This window comes from Boleophthalmus pectinirostris, unplaced genomic scaffold, assembly GCF_026225935.1.
Source record: "Boleophthalmus pectinirostris isolate CB_2022bp ecotype Guang Dong unplaced genomic scaffold, ASM2622593v1 HiC_scaffold_5, whole genome shotgun sequence".
Lineage (NCBI taxonomy): Eukaryota > Metazoa > Chordata > Actinopteri > Gobiiformes > Gobiidae > Boleophthalmus > Boleophthalmus pectinirostris.
The window spans coordinates 24,739,332-24,753,213 of record NW_026571404.1 but is presented as its reverse complement, the minus strand read 5'-3'; the positions used below and the strand labels follow the sequence as shown (position 1 = coordinate 24,753,213).

At 38.1% G+C, this 13,882-nt stretch overlaps 1 long non-coding RNA gene across 1 annotated transcript; it reads right to left on the bottom strand.

Annotated features, from left to right (window-relative positions):
* Positions 1-12,758: 12,758 nt before the first annotated feature.
* LOC129411631 (uncharacterized) lies at positions 12,759-13,663 on the bottom strand. The gene is made up of 4 exons (XR_008633395.1): positions 13,510-13,663; positions 13,193-13,326; positions 13,039-13,114; positions 12,759-12,886 (listed from the first exon to the last, which is right to left on the bottom strand). It is a non-coding gene; the product is annotated as an uncharacterized LOC129411631 (long non-coding RNA).
* Positions 13,664-13,882: the final 219 nt, after the last annotated feature.

Genomic DNA, 13,882 nt, shown 5'->3' with positions numbered 1-13,882 from the left:
AAGTAAAAGCAGATCCACACCATTCATTAAAACACAATAAAATACACTATACACATCAACACTTAAAACATTTCAAAAACAGATATTGCACCTTATATTGCACAACTTCAATTTAAAATATAATTAGTAATTGTCTCCTTTTCCTCCAGGGACAAGCAGCTTCCAATTAAAGTGCTACTGTGCCTCAGGAATAAAAAATGGTAAAAGGAAAGACAATAAATATTAATTAAAACCAATTGTTTGCAATTTATTTTGTCATGTGCAAATATGTTAAAAGTGCTGTGTGCTATGAAAGTGCAGTGTTTTAAAGTGCTCTAGTGAAGGGTGAAAGTGCTTAGTGTGGTTTGGGGTAACAAACCAGCCTGTTTGTTACAGTGACCAACGGAAACCGTAGAAAACAGCCATGAAATAGAACCATCTCTCTAATTTTCCCCTTCATTTACTACCTTTTCACAAATGTGAAAACAGTTAGTGTAGTGCTAGCCTTAGCTTACCATAGTAATTAGTGACATTACCACACATAGGATGATAATCACTCAAACTTTGGCTATGTGCACCTTTGCACAGTGTACATGTGTGTGCTGTGTACAGTTTAAATTTCTCACACTGGGACATCCAACAATCTTCTGAGACAATAAAAAGTGCAGTGGACACCAGGCATTCATAGGAACTGCAAAAGGGGTTTCATATTGTCACGATGGCGCAGCCTTCATGTGCTGCCCGCAGCTCATCATACCAGACATCTATAATGTATATTGTACTTATTTATTAATGGTTAATTTTAAAAAGGCCAGAAACCCTTCCTTTCTGCACTTTTCACTGTCCTTGTGTTTCTTAACCTGTTGCATGGTGTTTGTGAAGCCTCTGTTGAGCAGCACTGAGAGTTTGTGAGAGAAGCAGTAGTTCTTTGAGCTTGCTCTGCCCCCTCTCTCTCTCTCTCACACACACACACACACACGCACACACACACACACACACACTGTCTAGAGCAAAGGCAGCTCACTCTGTCCTCTTGGATTTGTCTGACTGTCATCTCCAGCCCCTCACAGAGACTTGTGCTGTTTCCTGCTCAGTCTCTCACTGCTGTGCTTTTACTGATGGAGACAGAAACATGTTGTTGTAGGAAGAATGTCATCCAATGAACAAACTGATCCAGTCCAACTGAACAGTTCCTGTGACTTCCACTACAGTTAAGAGCATGGGAGAGACTGGACTCAAGACCTCTGAGAGAGTGAGGAGACGCTGATGGGATCAGAGCAGTCGGGACAAGATCCATTATCAGGTTTCATAGTAATACAAATGAAGTTACATTCTCTGTAAACAGGGCTGGTGTGATCACTCATCTGTTGCACTCCATTAGGCATTAGTCAAATGTGTAATTATACAATCACATTGCACAATTTATATATAAAAAAAAGGGCAAAATTAATGTTTAAGTTAAATATAATTAGATGAAAGCCTCTTTAATGGTGAAAATTATTTTTCTATATGCCAACAACCTCCAATAGTCTTTACCACAGGTTGTTGTTGTTTACCACATGTCTGTGAACACGTCACGCTCAGCATTCTAAAAACAATATTAGTATTTCTGAATGGGCCTGCCCTGTGCGCGCATGTTACACTCTGCTGAATATGCCATCACAGATAAAGTACATTTAGCATTTTGATGGATCTGTTGTCCCTCACGTAGGTGCTTTCTGTGGCTGCTGAGGTACTGCAGAGAGAGAGAGAGAGAGAGAGAGAGAGAGGGAAAACAAGGTGACGAGAGAAAAGAGAGGATTTACAGAAAGCAGTGAGAAGATGGATGTGAGTGGAGCACAGGTGGAGCTGAGTCTTCTGTGTGCTCTGCTTACTAATGACCAGGGCGCAACCAAAAACCAGAGCACACCTCATGGACAAGAATGTTTCAGTTATTATGTCCTTTTGATATTAAATTCCATCTTTGGCCCATGATCTTGTATTTAAAGGTTCTATATAATGCCAGATTAACTCTTGTGAGCTTTAATCCATGTTGTAATGTTGCTACCTCCTTAAAAACATACCTGGAAATTCACACATCTCCAAAGATCAAAATGCTCTATTCTAACTTGTGATGTCATGTAGTGGTAGTTTTCAAGTTAGCAGCTACTTTTTACCATTTGCTTAGTAGAGATTAGCAATTGTGGGGGTGAAATTATCCAAATGATTCTAATGACAATGTATGGACTTTAAAAACACAGTAGAGCACTTTTTGTATTATCAAATGACATGATAAGGCAGAGCAGAGTGTTTTCTGTTTGAGAGAAGAACTCTGCCTTATCTGCAGGGTTTGTGTGAATGAAACAAAACAAAACTCCAGCTATGTATGTGGGGAGGAAACAACATATAACATAGATCAGAAAATAGCATAATATGGGCACTTTATTGTCATTATAAATCTGCAGGTTCCATCTTTGTAGGTTATATAGGCTACTTTTGTCAGTGTATGCAAACTTGTTTGATGTGGCTTGCTTACCATCCCTGCAGAGAGTCCCAGCTGGGGACTGGGACAAACTGGGAATCTGTATTGTTTCTTTTTCATCTTGTTATTGCAGTATTCATAGACAGTCATAGTCTCTTTTGTCACGCATGACTACTCCAATCGTTTTACAGACAAGGAATTATTGCGTTTTATGAAAAGTTGCCATCTGTATTCACCATCCAAGATACAAACATGAATCAACTGTTAGCATGTGCAGTATATGAACCACGTGTATCTGTGTCTGCGAAGGCAAAGCTCAAGGTCACGGGTGAGGCTGCTTGGAGGTCGCTCATATATTCTCATCTTTTATATGACATTATAAGAGCTACTTTGTTCACTGAAAATCGCAATACAGCTTTTTCTGATTCTGATTCAGCACCACTTGACTCAAACTCTCTACTGAAGCGTCCAAACACTCTGGACTCGCGGCTAGAATAATGTCATGTTTTATTCATGTGCTCTTTACCATGACGGAAGAGGAGAGGAGGAGAGCAAGTAAAACAATCAGAAGAGGAGGAAGGCCAGGGCAGCAGACACAACACAGAGGTATGTGTGTAGAGTATTGTGTAAAGTTCCACTTTAACACTGGTCTGGTCCCGGACCTGTCTGATATCATCCTTATAGTGCCTCAGTATGGCAACTTTAACAATATTATTACAGAGATAACTAGAATAATCAGATAACTTAAAGGGCCTACATTGCACTATTTTCTGATCTATATATAATGCTGTTTCTTTGTCACAAACATACCTGTTAAAGTTATGTTTTGTTTCATTCATACATGTTGAACACAAACCCTGCATATTTAGGCTTAGTTCTCCTATCAAACTAAAAACACTTTGTTCCACCTCGTGATGTTATGAAATAATACAAGAAGTGCTCCACTGTGTTTTGAAACTCTATACATATTCACAAGAACTATTTAGATGATTAGAATTGCCAATCTCTGCTGAACAAAAGGTTAAAAGTATCTGTTAACTTGAAAACTACCACTACATGACATCATAAGGTGAAGCTGAGCATTTTGAGCTTTAGAAATGTTTAGGTATATATGTATAGATATATTTTTAAGACGAAACATTAAAACATGGCTTTATGCTCACAACAGTCAATTTTGTGTAATGCAGGACATTTAATAATTCAATCTGATTTTTGGTGTGTTTATTTTATCAGTGGATTTCTGGGGTAACTATTGTATTTGGAGGTACAATGGATTGTTACATAACTTAAATCTTTAACATTTTGCATAATTTCCTTCACAAAACCTGCACAGGAAGATCAGAAAGAAATCCAATAACTCACACCCAATGTGACATTTCAAAAATAGAATAACTCCAGAAATCAGATGATGATCAGATCAATACTCAAACACCAATGAGGCTATATGTGAATCTATTTTGTATGTGGGACTCAGCTTATGGCCCTCAGCTTGTGTTCTGTATCTTTTCTGCTGCAGTGGTACAAGGGCCCTTAACTTTGTTTGCCCCCTTGATGAAAACATGGGCAGTGGCTTTTTCCTGTTAGCCTGTGGAGAGGCATACAACAGCACAGCAGAGAGTCTGCCTTTGCCTCTTATTCATGTGTGTGGATGCTGTAGAAACCCTTTCAAAGCAGTAAGGTCCGAGTGAGTGAAGAGTATTTGTAATATTAGTGTGTGCTCTGGTGTATGTTGTGTGAAGAGTATGGGTGGGCTGATTTTGACCTTGCTTTAATTGAAGCTCTGATGCTGTCAGAAATGGTCAAGTGGTGCTCCAAGCTAAATGACTGCTCTGGCTCCAATAGCAGTGGTGTGGCATGCATAAGGATCAGTCTATTAAATGAATGCAAACACTTTAAATGAGCTATTATGCATAATTCAGCCTGTTCTACACACTTTTGGACATAAAGTGCCTATGACAGGTTTGACCACACTTTTCACTAAAACACAATTAAGATCATTGTATTTAAGATTTTACTACAGTTTATTTATTTATTTATTTTATTATTATTTTTTTCTCCTAGTTTAGCCATTTTTTTTTTTTTTTTTAGGTTTTAAATTTTACTTCCTAGTTGGAAATCATGACATCAGGCTAGGGAATTCCAACTGTTACCTGGCAACCATGTTGTACACTAGGCCAAAACTCCTCTAATGTACAAAAAATAATAATATTTGACAGATATAATTATATGAAAGCACTTTTATTTTGTTGAAATCATCATCAGAAAAAAAATGTGTTTTTCGTGTAAATTGTACTAAACGTTTGGACAGAATTCCTTCTATATTAATATTATTATTCCTTCTGATATTAAAATGGAACTCTGTAGAACTCTCTACTTCCTGTAATTTTCAACATTTCTATACAAATTGCTTGGTGTAAAACTATGCTTTATATTTACAATAGGCAGTATCGCACAAAATTAAGTCAAAATTAGAAAATGGTCAAAACCTGTCATATGCATTTTAACAGGATATGTGAGAAAATGAGTATTGAGAGGGGCGTGCATTTGCTTGGTGTTTTCGTGGTGTTGTTGTTTGGGTGCATATCGGACTGCCTGATGCCCTGGCTCTGTTTACATGACCCCATGATAACAACGTGACAACACTATCTGCAGCAGGATATTAAGAGTTTGAAGAATAAAAACGCACTTTATGAGATGCAACACGTCTGTTTCTGAGCCAAAACAAAAGCTCACAAAACAAACTGACATAAAGATCAGGCCCAGGCAGTTCGTGCAGCTCTCATTTCAGTCACACACAAGCATAAAGAAGAGCTGTGTGTTCTGTACAAGATGGTTTATGGGCACAAGGTGTTCAGAGGTACATATAACAAGGTGTACATAAACGGCTATGGGTTCACACACGTCACCTTTTTATGAGGTAAAGAAAAAAAAAAACAGCTGAGTGTCTCTGTACTAAGTGAGTTGAACTTATCTGACCAGCCTGAATCACACACTTTGACAAAAACTTTACAAAGACGAGTGAATCTGGAGCTGCATTCTGTCTCCCTGATTCCAGAGGGCATGACTGACAGGTAGATTAACCAATCAGAAAGATGCATGGTCTGTTCACATCAAAACAGAATCAACAATCAAAGCACTTAACTATTATTTATCACAGGTATAATAAGTTTTATATTTTGTTTTGAATGTTGGCTGGCTGGTCAGGCAAGACAAGAGCTACCACACTCTGCTTACCCCAATGACAGATGACCATTGGGTGACAAATATGAATGTGGTGTTATTGATGACAAAAGCATTAAATCCAGTCAAACAGGTCCAGCAGCCTTGTACATGACAGCAACCTTTGAACATTTAACTAGAATTATCAAATAACTTGATGATTAGATCTGGTTTTTGGTATGTTTACATGCCCAATAGAGATCAGATCATTGTGCCAATACATGCATCACGAATTTCAGACTTGCAGTGCATACTGGGAAGGATTATCTGAAAAAGTGAACATCAAACCGCCATGTTTGTTTTGCCAGTGGAATGCATCTATTAACAAAGCCAGTCTTTTCTAGTCTTTTGAACCATATCGCTTTTGTTTCTGGTTCTGATATTGTCACATTTTAGTTTTAGGATTCAGACATTGTAATTGTGTGGTTGTTGGATGTCCTAAGAGCAGAAAACGACTCAAGAAATTTGTTTGCGAACTTCATAACTGCAAAAGGGAATCATATCTATGTGGCTGCAAACCTCCATTCAAACTGTTTACCTTCCCAGCAGAATTGAAAAGTAGTGAAAGGCGAAGGCGATGGGCAGTATTGATACACAGGAAGGACCAAAAAGGAAATCTTTGACTGCCTACATCATCCTGAGTTTGCAGCGAACATTTTGGATGTGGAGAGCCATCAAAGCAAAACCTCGATCCCTTGCTCCACCTTGGTTATGAATTTAAAAAGTCATCGCCAAAGCGAAAGGCACGAACTGTTCTCCAAGAAACACCTTCCACTGCAAAGAGACCAAACGGGATTTTGCTTTGATGGCGCTCCACATACAATCTGTCCGCTGTAAACTCAGAATGATTTAGGCAATCAAAGGTTATGTTTTTTTTAGTCTTTCCTGTGTATCAATACTGCCCATCGCCTTCGCCTTTCACTATTTTTCAATTCCGTTGGGAAGGGAGACAGTTTGAACCGAGGTTTGCAGTCACACAGATCTGATTCTCTTTTGCATTTATGAAGTTCGCAAACAAATTTCTCAAGCTTTTTTTGCGCTGTTAAGACGTCCAAAAACCACACAATTACAATGTCCGAATCCCAAAACTAAAATATGACAATATTACAGAAGCAATATGGTTCAAAAGACTAGAAAAGACTGGCTTTGATGCATCCCACTGGGAAAACAAACATGGCGGTTTGATGCTCACTTTTTCGGAAAATCCTTCCCAGTATACATTGCGCAATGACCGAAAGTCTGAAATTTGCATCTATTGATTAGTGGATTTTTGGGGCAACTGTTGTAGTATTACAGGTTGACCTATGAATCTGTGAGAAGCACCCGCTTCACTGTTGCCATGCTATTGAAATTTTAAGAAGGACGTTTCTAACTAAGCAAATAGTTGGGGCCAAGTGCCTTTTTTGACATGGATGTGTATCGCCTAGCCCCACTTTCCTCAAACTGTCACTTAAAGATTTATAGAGACTTGTGTGCAAGCAAGAAACATTCTTTTTTAAATTCTCTTACACAAAGACTTCCAAAAGGAGCTATAGTACATGTTTATCCTATAAAGAAGCCAATTGACTGAAGTAAGTTCAGATAAACTGACTATACTCAAGACACAAATAAAAGACACAATCTCAGCCAATAGACTTTCTCCAGAGGAAGGAGAGTAATGGCATACACTGTTGTGAATATTGTCAATGTGTTTAGACATTGATCTGTAAATGTTATATGAATTATTTGTGTAAAACTGTAATGGTTCATAATACGCAATGTGAGAGCTATTTCACAAAATCCTCTCACTCATCTTTAGCAGTTACACCCACGACTTCACCTCACTGGTCTAGCCTTTCCTGCTGAAAGGTAGGGGGGAGTAGTCACAAAAATATATACTGTTACCACTGAGACCCCCGACAAGAGTTCTTCCTAAGACAGAGACGCAGAGGGACCAAAGAGGAGAGAGAGACAGGGAGAAATAGAGCAGCTCCTTTAACAAAGACATTCCAAGGGGCAATGCCCTAGAAGTTAAACTTTGAGCTCTCTTCTCTGTCAAAGACAGACTGTAGTTAATCTGACCGAAAGTGAAGCTTTCATATTTTTCCAAATTTAAATATTTGCATTTTTGTAGCCAATAGCCTTTTGATTCATTGGCCTTAATCTGTGACCAGCACTATCAGACCTGCTCTTCTTTAAATAGAGGTTACAGCATTTCCTCAGCTGCTTGAGCCTGGGGATATTGTTTAGATCATGTGGTCTCCGTCTGTCCCAGCTCATCTGATTCTTCAGATTCGACCACCTGAAGACTTCAGACTAAACCACGGGACCTGGACCAGGACCACATTGTGACTGGACATCCACTCTCCTTGGTCATATGTGCACATCACAGAATGACTTTATTGTTTAGTCTAGACTCAACATATGACTTTAGATAACTAGCCAGTATGATTTATTTTCAGAATTTCTCAACCACAGTAATCTACACTTTGTTTGGCCTTGTAGGTCATGTATGTCTAGACACCAGCCTAGGGTAGCCTGCACTCATTTGCATATTTCATATTTAAATGTTGTCTGTTTAATTTGGTCAGTAAATACTCCATAAAAGACAGTTTGCTTTAGTGAATAGTGATGTTATTTCTAGATATGGATCACTGATATGGATAAGAATTTCCAGACTTTCAGAACAATTGTTTAATTTATTATAATTAATTAATTAATTAATTGACTGATTATATTGGATTGGTATTAATATTTCTCAAAATTTGTTGAGTGGTGTCCCAAAACTACTTCTAATCAAAGCCAAACACTCACAAAGGCCACATATGTGTTGCACTGGAAGACAAAGTACAATGCATTTTTAAATAACCAGTCAATAATTTAAACAGGACCCCAGTGTAAAAATGAACTGTTCTCCTGTTTCTCAACACTCAAGTCACCTGTTCTCCAAAATGACTCACATTTTAGCAAAGTGAAGAAAAATGATGTATTTAATCTTAAGCACTATAATCTACCTAGTAGACAAAAACAAAAAAAGAAATAGCAGACAATACTTATTCATAAAGTGTCTAATTCAATATATTTCTAATTTCCAAAGTGCTGCAAATGGTGACATAAAATCAACTAGTCAATCCAATAAATAGAGCCATTTAGAGACAAAAAGAAAATAAAGTATCTCCAGCTACAGTGTCAAAACCTGCTCATGGTCCAACTTCACAAGTGTGACATAAATCCAGTAAAAAGTCCCTGGAACAAACACCCACCTCACTACTGCAGTTTAATGCTCCATTCAAATGTGCTTTTGGAGAGACTGTGCATAAGATCCTCTGTAGCTGTGGCAGACTTCAGCTTGAGTCAAACACGGAAAACCAACCAGGAGACCAGTACATGTGAGGGCACCCTGCTGCACCCCAATGCCCGGTTTAATCAGCAAAGGATGTAATGTAATTGCTCGTTTTATGGTTCAGTGAGTTTCAAACTTTTATTATGCCAGATTTCCACTCATATACTGTCTGTATGTTTGAATGAGTTTGAGGCACTGCACAGAGCAGAGGCTGCTTATAAATGCAGATTAGTTTGCTGCTGACTTATTCCATTGTGTCAGAGTACCAATTGTGTTATTGCACCTTACGTTTTGTTTATATAAAAGTTATGTACACCATGTGTTGTTACTGTCTTGAATCCTATATAACAGTGGTTCTCAAACTGTCAGTTTACTCTACAGTTCTTCTCATCCTTTGGTTTAGACCTTGTTTATAGCATGTATTGTCCTTTTTAGTCCTGATTTAGCCCTGTAGTTTAGACCTAGAATCAGGCCTGTCAACAGAAATCTGGAGGCTTGGGGTCACCCTCTAATAATAATTAATAGGAGGGTCCAATTCTGGGCCTCTAAAAACCTGGGGCCCGAGACAACAGACCCCTTTGTCCTCCCCTATCTAATGCCCTTTTAGTCCCCTTTTAATGCCTTTTTAGAGCTGGTTTAGATGTGGTGGTTGGAAAAGTTTGAGAACCCTTAATATATAGCAGCCTATGGAACTGGCCAAGTGTTAAGTGATTTAGGTAAAGTAGGCCTGAAGTATTCAGTCATAACAAAACTATGTCCACTCTCCCCCCAAGTGCAGTCAAAAATAGTCTGTCATAACCTTTTAACATAATAGTTGTATTCCAATCAGACTATTTTTGGCAGAGGTTCCTTCTAGAGAAAAAGTCTGTTGTGCTCACCTCCACAACTATTTGCCCAGTGTTAGCGGTCGATGCTAACAGGAAGCTGACCTGTGCTGTATCCAGCTCTGTGACCGAGCTGTGGTCAGCAAAGATTGTAAAATCAATTACTAATTACACTCGCTGGACTCAGAGGAGCACACAGACATACAGACTTTTGGAAAAGGCCCTTGTTGGGGTCTGGTCAGTGGCTCTGGACCAAACTGCAGCATTTAACAGCCATCTGTGGAGATTCCGTAATAACATTAACAAGCTGTTGGATTTGACGCAAACTGCACTGTTCCAGGCTGCACTTTTCAAAGTAAAGAGTTTGAAAGGGTCAGACTTTGTATTTGGCCCATCTCCCTATCAAGCTGTGCTAGCTTCAGGCATTTATGACTGTTTACATGGTCAAGAGAACAAGCTCCATCTTCAGAGGAAAAACAAAAAACAATATAAGCACAATTTGTCTTTTATGCTTTTGAAAGATGTGAGCAGAAACAAAGTGTAAAGGAAGCACTCCAGTGCCATGGTGTGACGCCTCTATCTTCAAACACACATACTGTTCTAATTATCTGGAGCTCATCACTGTTTGTGTAATCTCTGCTGTAAAACAAGGCTTTACGCTGTTGACTTTCATAACACACAGAGAAACAGCTTCAAATCTATGAGGCACATTTTTGATTCAACAGTTTGGTAAATGCCACTAAGCTGCTGCTCAGGGACCTCTGAGGAGCTGTTATTGGTTATTGCTCTACAAAGTCAACTGTTTCTACGCCAACAGCAGGCAATTAACGTCATTCATTAACATTGTAGTTTTTAAAGGAACTATTTTATTATATTACAGTAGCAGCTTTATTAAGTCTACACTGAATTTAGTTTCGTTTTCATTATACGAGCTGCAGTTTTTATTTTCTGTTCTATGTTATAATGTTGTTTCCTCATCACAAACACACCTGGAGTTGTGTTTTGTTTCCTTCACACACACACACACACACACACACACACACACACACACACACACACACACACACACACACACACACACACACACACACACACACACACATGTTTAACACACAAACCCTGCATATTTAGTAGTTCTGCTCTCAAACAGAAAATACTCTGTTCCACCTTGTGATGTCATGTGGTGATACAGGAAGTGCTCCTCTGTGTTTTTAAACTCCATACACCTTCACTAGAATCATCTGGATGATTTCAGTCCTTGAATTACCAATCTCTGCCTAACTAGAGCTAATAGAAGCTGTTAATTTGAAAACTACCACTTCATGACATCACAAGGTGGATCAGAGCATTTTGAGATTTGAAAATGTAGACAGACTAATAATAAATGGTTACTCAAACATGTATGAATGCAACAAAACACAACTCCAGCTGTTTCTGAGGAGCTAACAATATTGTAACATGGCTTAAAACTCACAAGAGTCAATTTTGTGTGTGTAATATAGGCCCTTTAAAATGATGAAAGTACTCAGATGTCAAACATTAACTCTTGTCTCCACTGTCTTTTCTGTTTGTGATCTATGTCCCTCTCTGGCAGGGCAGGAAGGTGCTAGTGTCATCAAAGCTCAATAATTCACATGACACACTTATGACATGGTGCAGGTCCAGAGAAGAGAGGCGCACTACTCCTCCATTCTGAGTGTGCCAACAGCCAAGTGCTAGCAGACCCAGTACAACTATTAAGAGATATCAGTAGTATGGTCAGACAAAAATTTTACACACTTTAAAGGTCCTATATAACACAGAATTGACTCTTGTGAAATTTTTAGCCATGTTACCTCATCAAAAACATATCTGGAGTAGTGTTTTGATTCAATGGCACCTATTTGAGTAAGCCTTTATTATTAGTGTTTCTATATCTCCAAAGCTCAAAATGCTCTGTTCCACCTTGTTATGTAATGAACTTATAGTTTTCAAGTTAGCAGCTACATTTTTCCATTGGTTTACTAGAGATTGGCAATTCCAGGGCTGAAATTATTCAAATTATTCTAGTGAAAAAGTTAAAAAGCACAGTGGAGCACTTCCTGTATTGCCCCATGACATCACAAGGTGGAACAGACTCGGCCTGAATATGCAGGATTTGTGTTAAACATGTGTGATGAAACAAAACACAACTCCCAAAATATTTTTGATGAGGAAACAACATTATAACATAAATAAAATAGTAGTGTAATATAGCTAGGGGTGTCAAATTATCACAATTAATTAATTACAGTCATATTTAGTGCGTTATGTTTTTTAATCGTGTTAATCTCATTTTTAATCTCTAACTTTACTGTTTCTGTATGCGAGTTGCTTTATTATAAAATCTGTTTTTATGTGTTGTTGGGACAACACACACACACACAAAAAACACATTTATAATTTTTTTTATTTCGGTAATTCCACTCATTGCCGGAAACCCACACAAAACGCGCGCAGTAAGAGCGATGTAAACGTCATGTTAACGTTGGCGGCGTCAGTCGCACAATGGACGAGGTCGAAGAGCCAGTAGAACAGAGGCAGCAGTGCACAGGTAAAAACGCATTCATGTCTTGGAAATTATTCTCTTGACGTGAAATATAAAAGAAAATAACAAATATAAAATCGCCTACAACTTAAATGTCACTGGTGAAAACAACCTGCACTGAAAAAAAAAAAGTTGCTGGATTTGCATAAAAAAGTTATGGAAAGCGGTTGCACGCAATAAAATTATGTTTAGGCTTTGAAACTTTTTTCGATTCCCTCTACACATATTTTTCTCGGAACATGAACATCACTTTTTCATGTTGATGAAATTTGAACAAATCATGCTGAATATGCATATTTATCTTATGTTACCTTATCATGAAATGTATAAGTATGTATAATTTAATTTAATTTTGATCTAATTCTGTAAAAGAATACAAAAACAGTCTTTAGTTTTCTACAGATCTGTATTGTCTTAAACAGAATCAAACACAAAGAGAGCACAGGGACAGAGATACACAGTTTGGAGCTGGACAGTGTGAAGATTTATTCCAGTGAAGAAGCTCTGGTCTCTGCCTGTGGACACAGGAATAACACATGATGATTACATTATGATGATCTACTCTGTTGTACATGTTTAAATACATTTATAGCACTTATTACTACAATAACGGACCAGAACAGAATCACAAGAACATTAGAACTGTATCTGCAGAAACAAAACTCACCATGTGCTGCTTTTCTTCCTCTAAACACAGTAACAGGGAGGGCATCTGGTATAAAGTCCTCCTAATGCCACATCACCTTGTACAAGTACGATAACAGTTTCAATAGGAAGTTCATTTTGAAAAAATAAAAAAATTTTTTAGTTGGTTTACTTACTTTGTTCATCTGTGGTCTGTGTTTTGTTGGTTCTCAAACATCTTCCTTTTTTCTGAAACATCAACTATAACATTCATGAACTTCCCCACAGCTCCAGCAGAGCTCTGGACGTCACTCTGTGTTTGTAGACGACTCTGGAAGCAACACATTTAAATCTTAGTACAAGTGTCACACTCTTGTAGATGGACAGTCAAAGACAATTTGATTCAAGCTGTCCTTACATTAACTCTAATTTAAAATAACAACACAAACATGTTTTAACGATGACGACATTCTAGGCCGGAGAAGCATATAATAAAATCTTTGAAAAGTCTCACCTCCAGATCAGCTTCATAATCCTCCTGCTCCACACTGTGTGTCCTCTGCTCCTGTAACTGTCCTGTGTCCTGTTACATTTGAATTTTCCCTCCAAAGGTTTTGGGGAGGAGAATTCCAGAGGGAGGAGCCTCACCACAGATTATAATAAAGTCATGTTTCCTCAACCTGATTAAAACATGCAGGTCTCACATCGGCCACAATCAAGCGATGTTTGTAAGATTTAAACATGCTTGACAGAGAAACGTAAAAAAGTGATGTTATTGTTGTCAAATTTGTTTTTGCATTTTGAGCAACCCCTCTCGGACCGTTTTTTCAGTGTGCATAGACTAATGATGTCTGCACTACTGTCCTATACACAAACACACACAAACA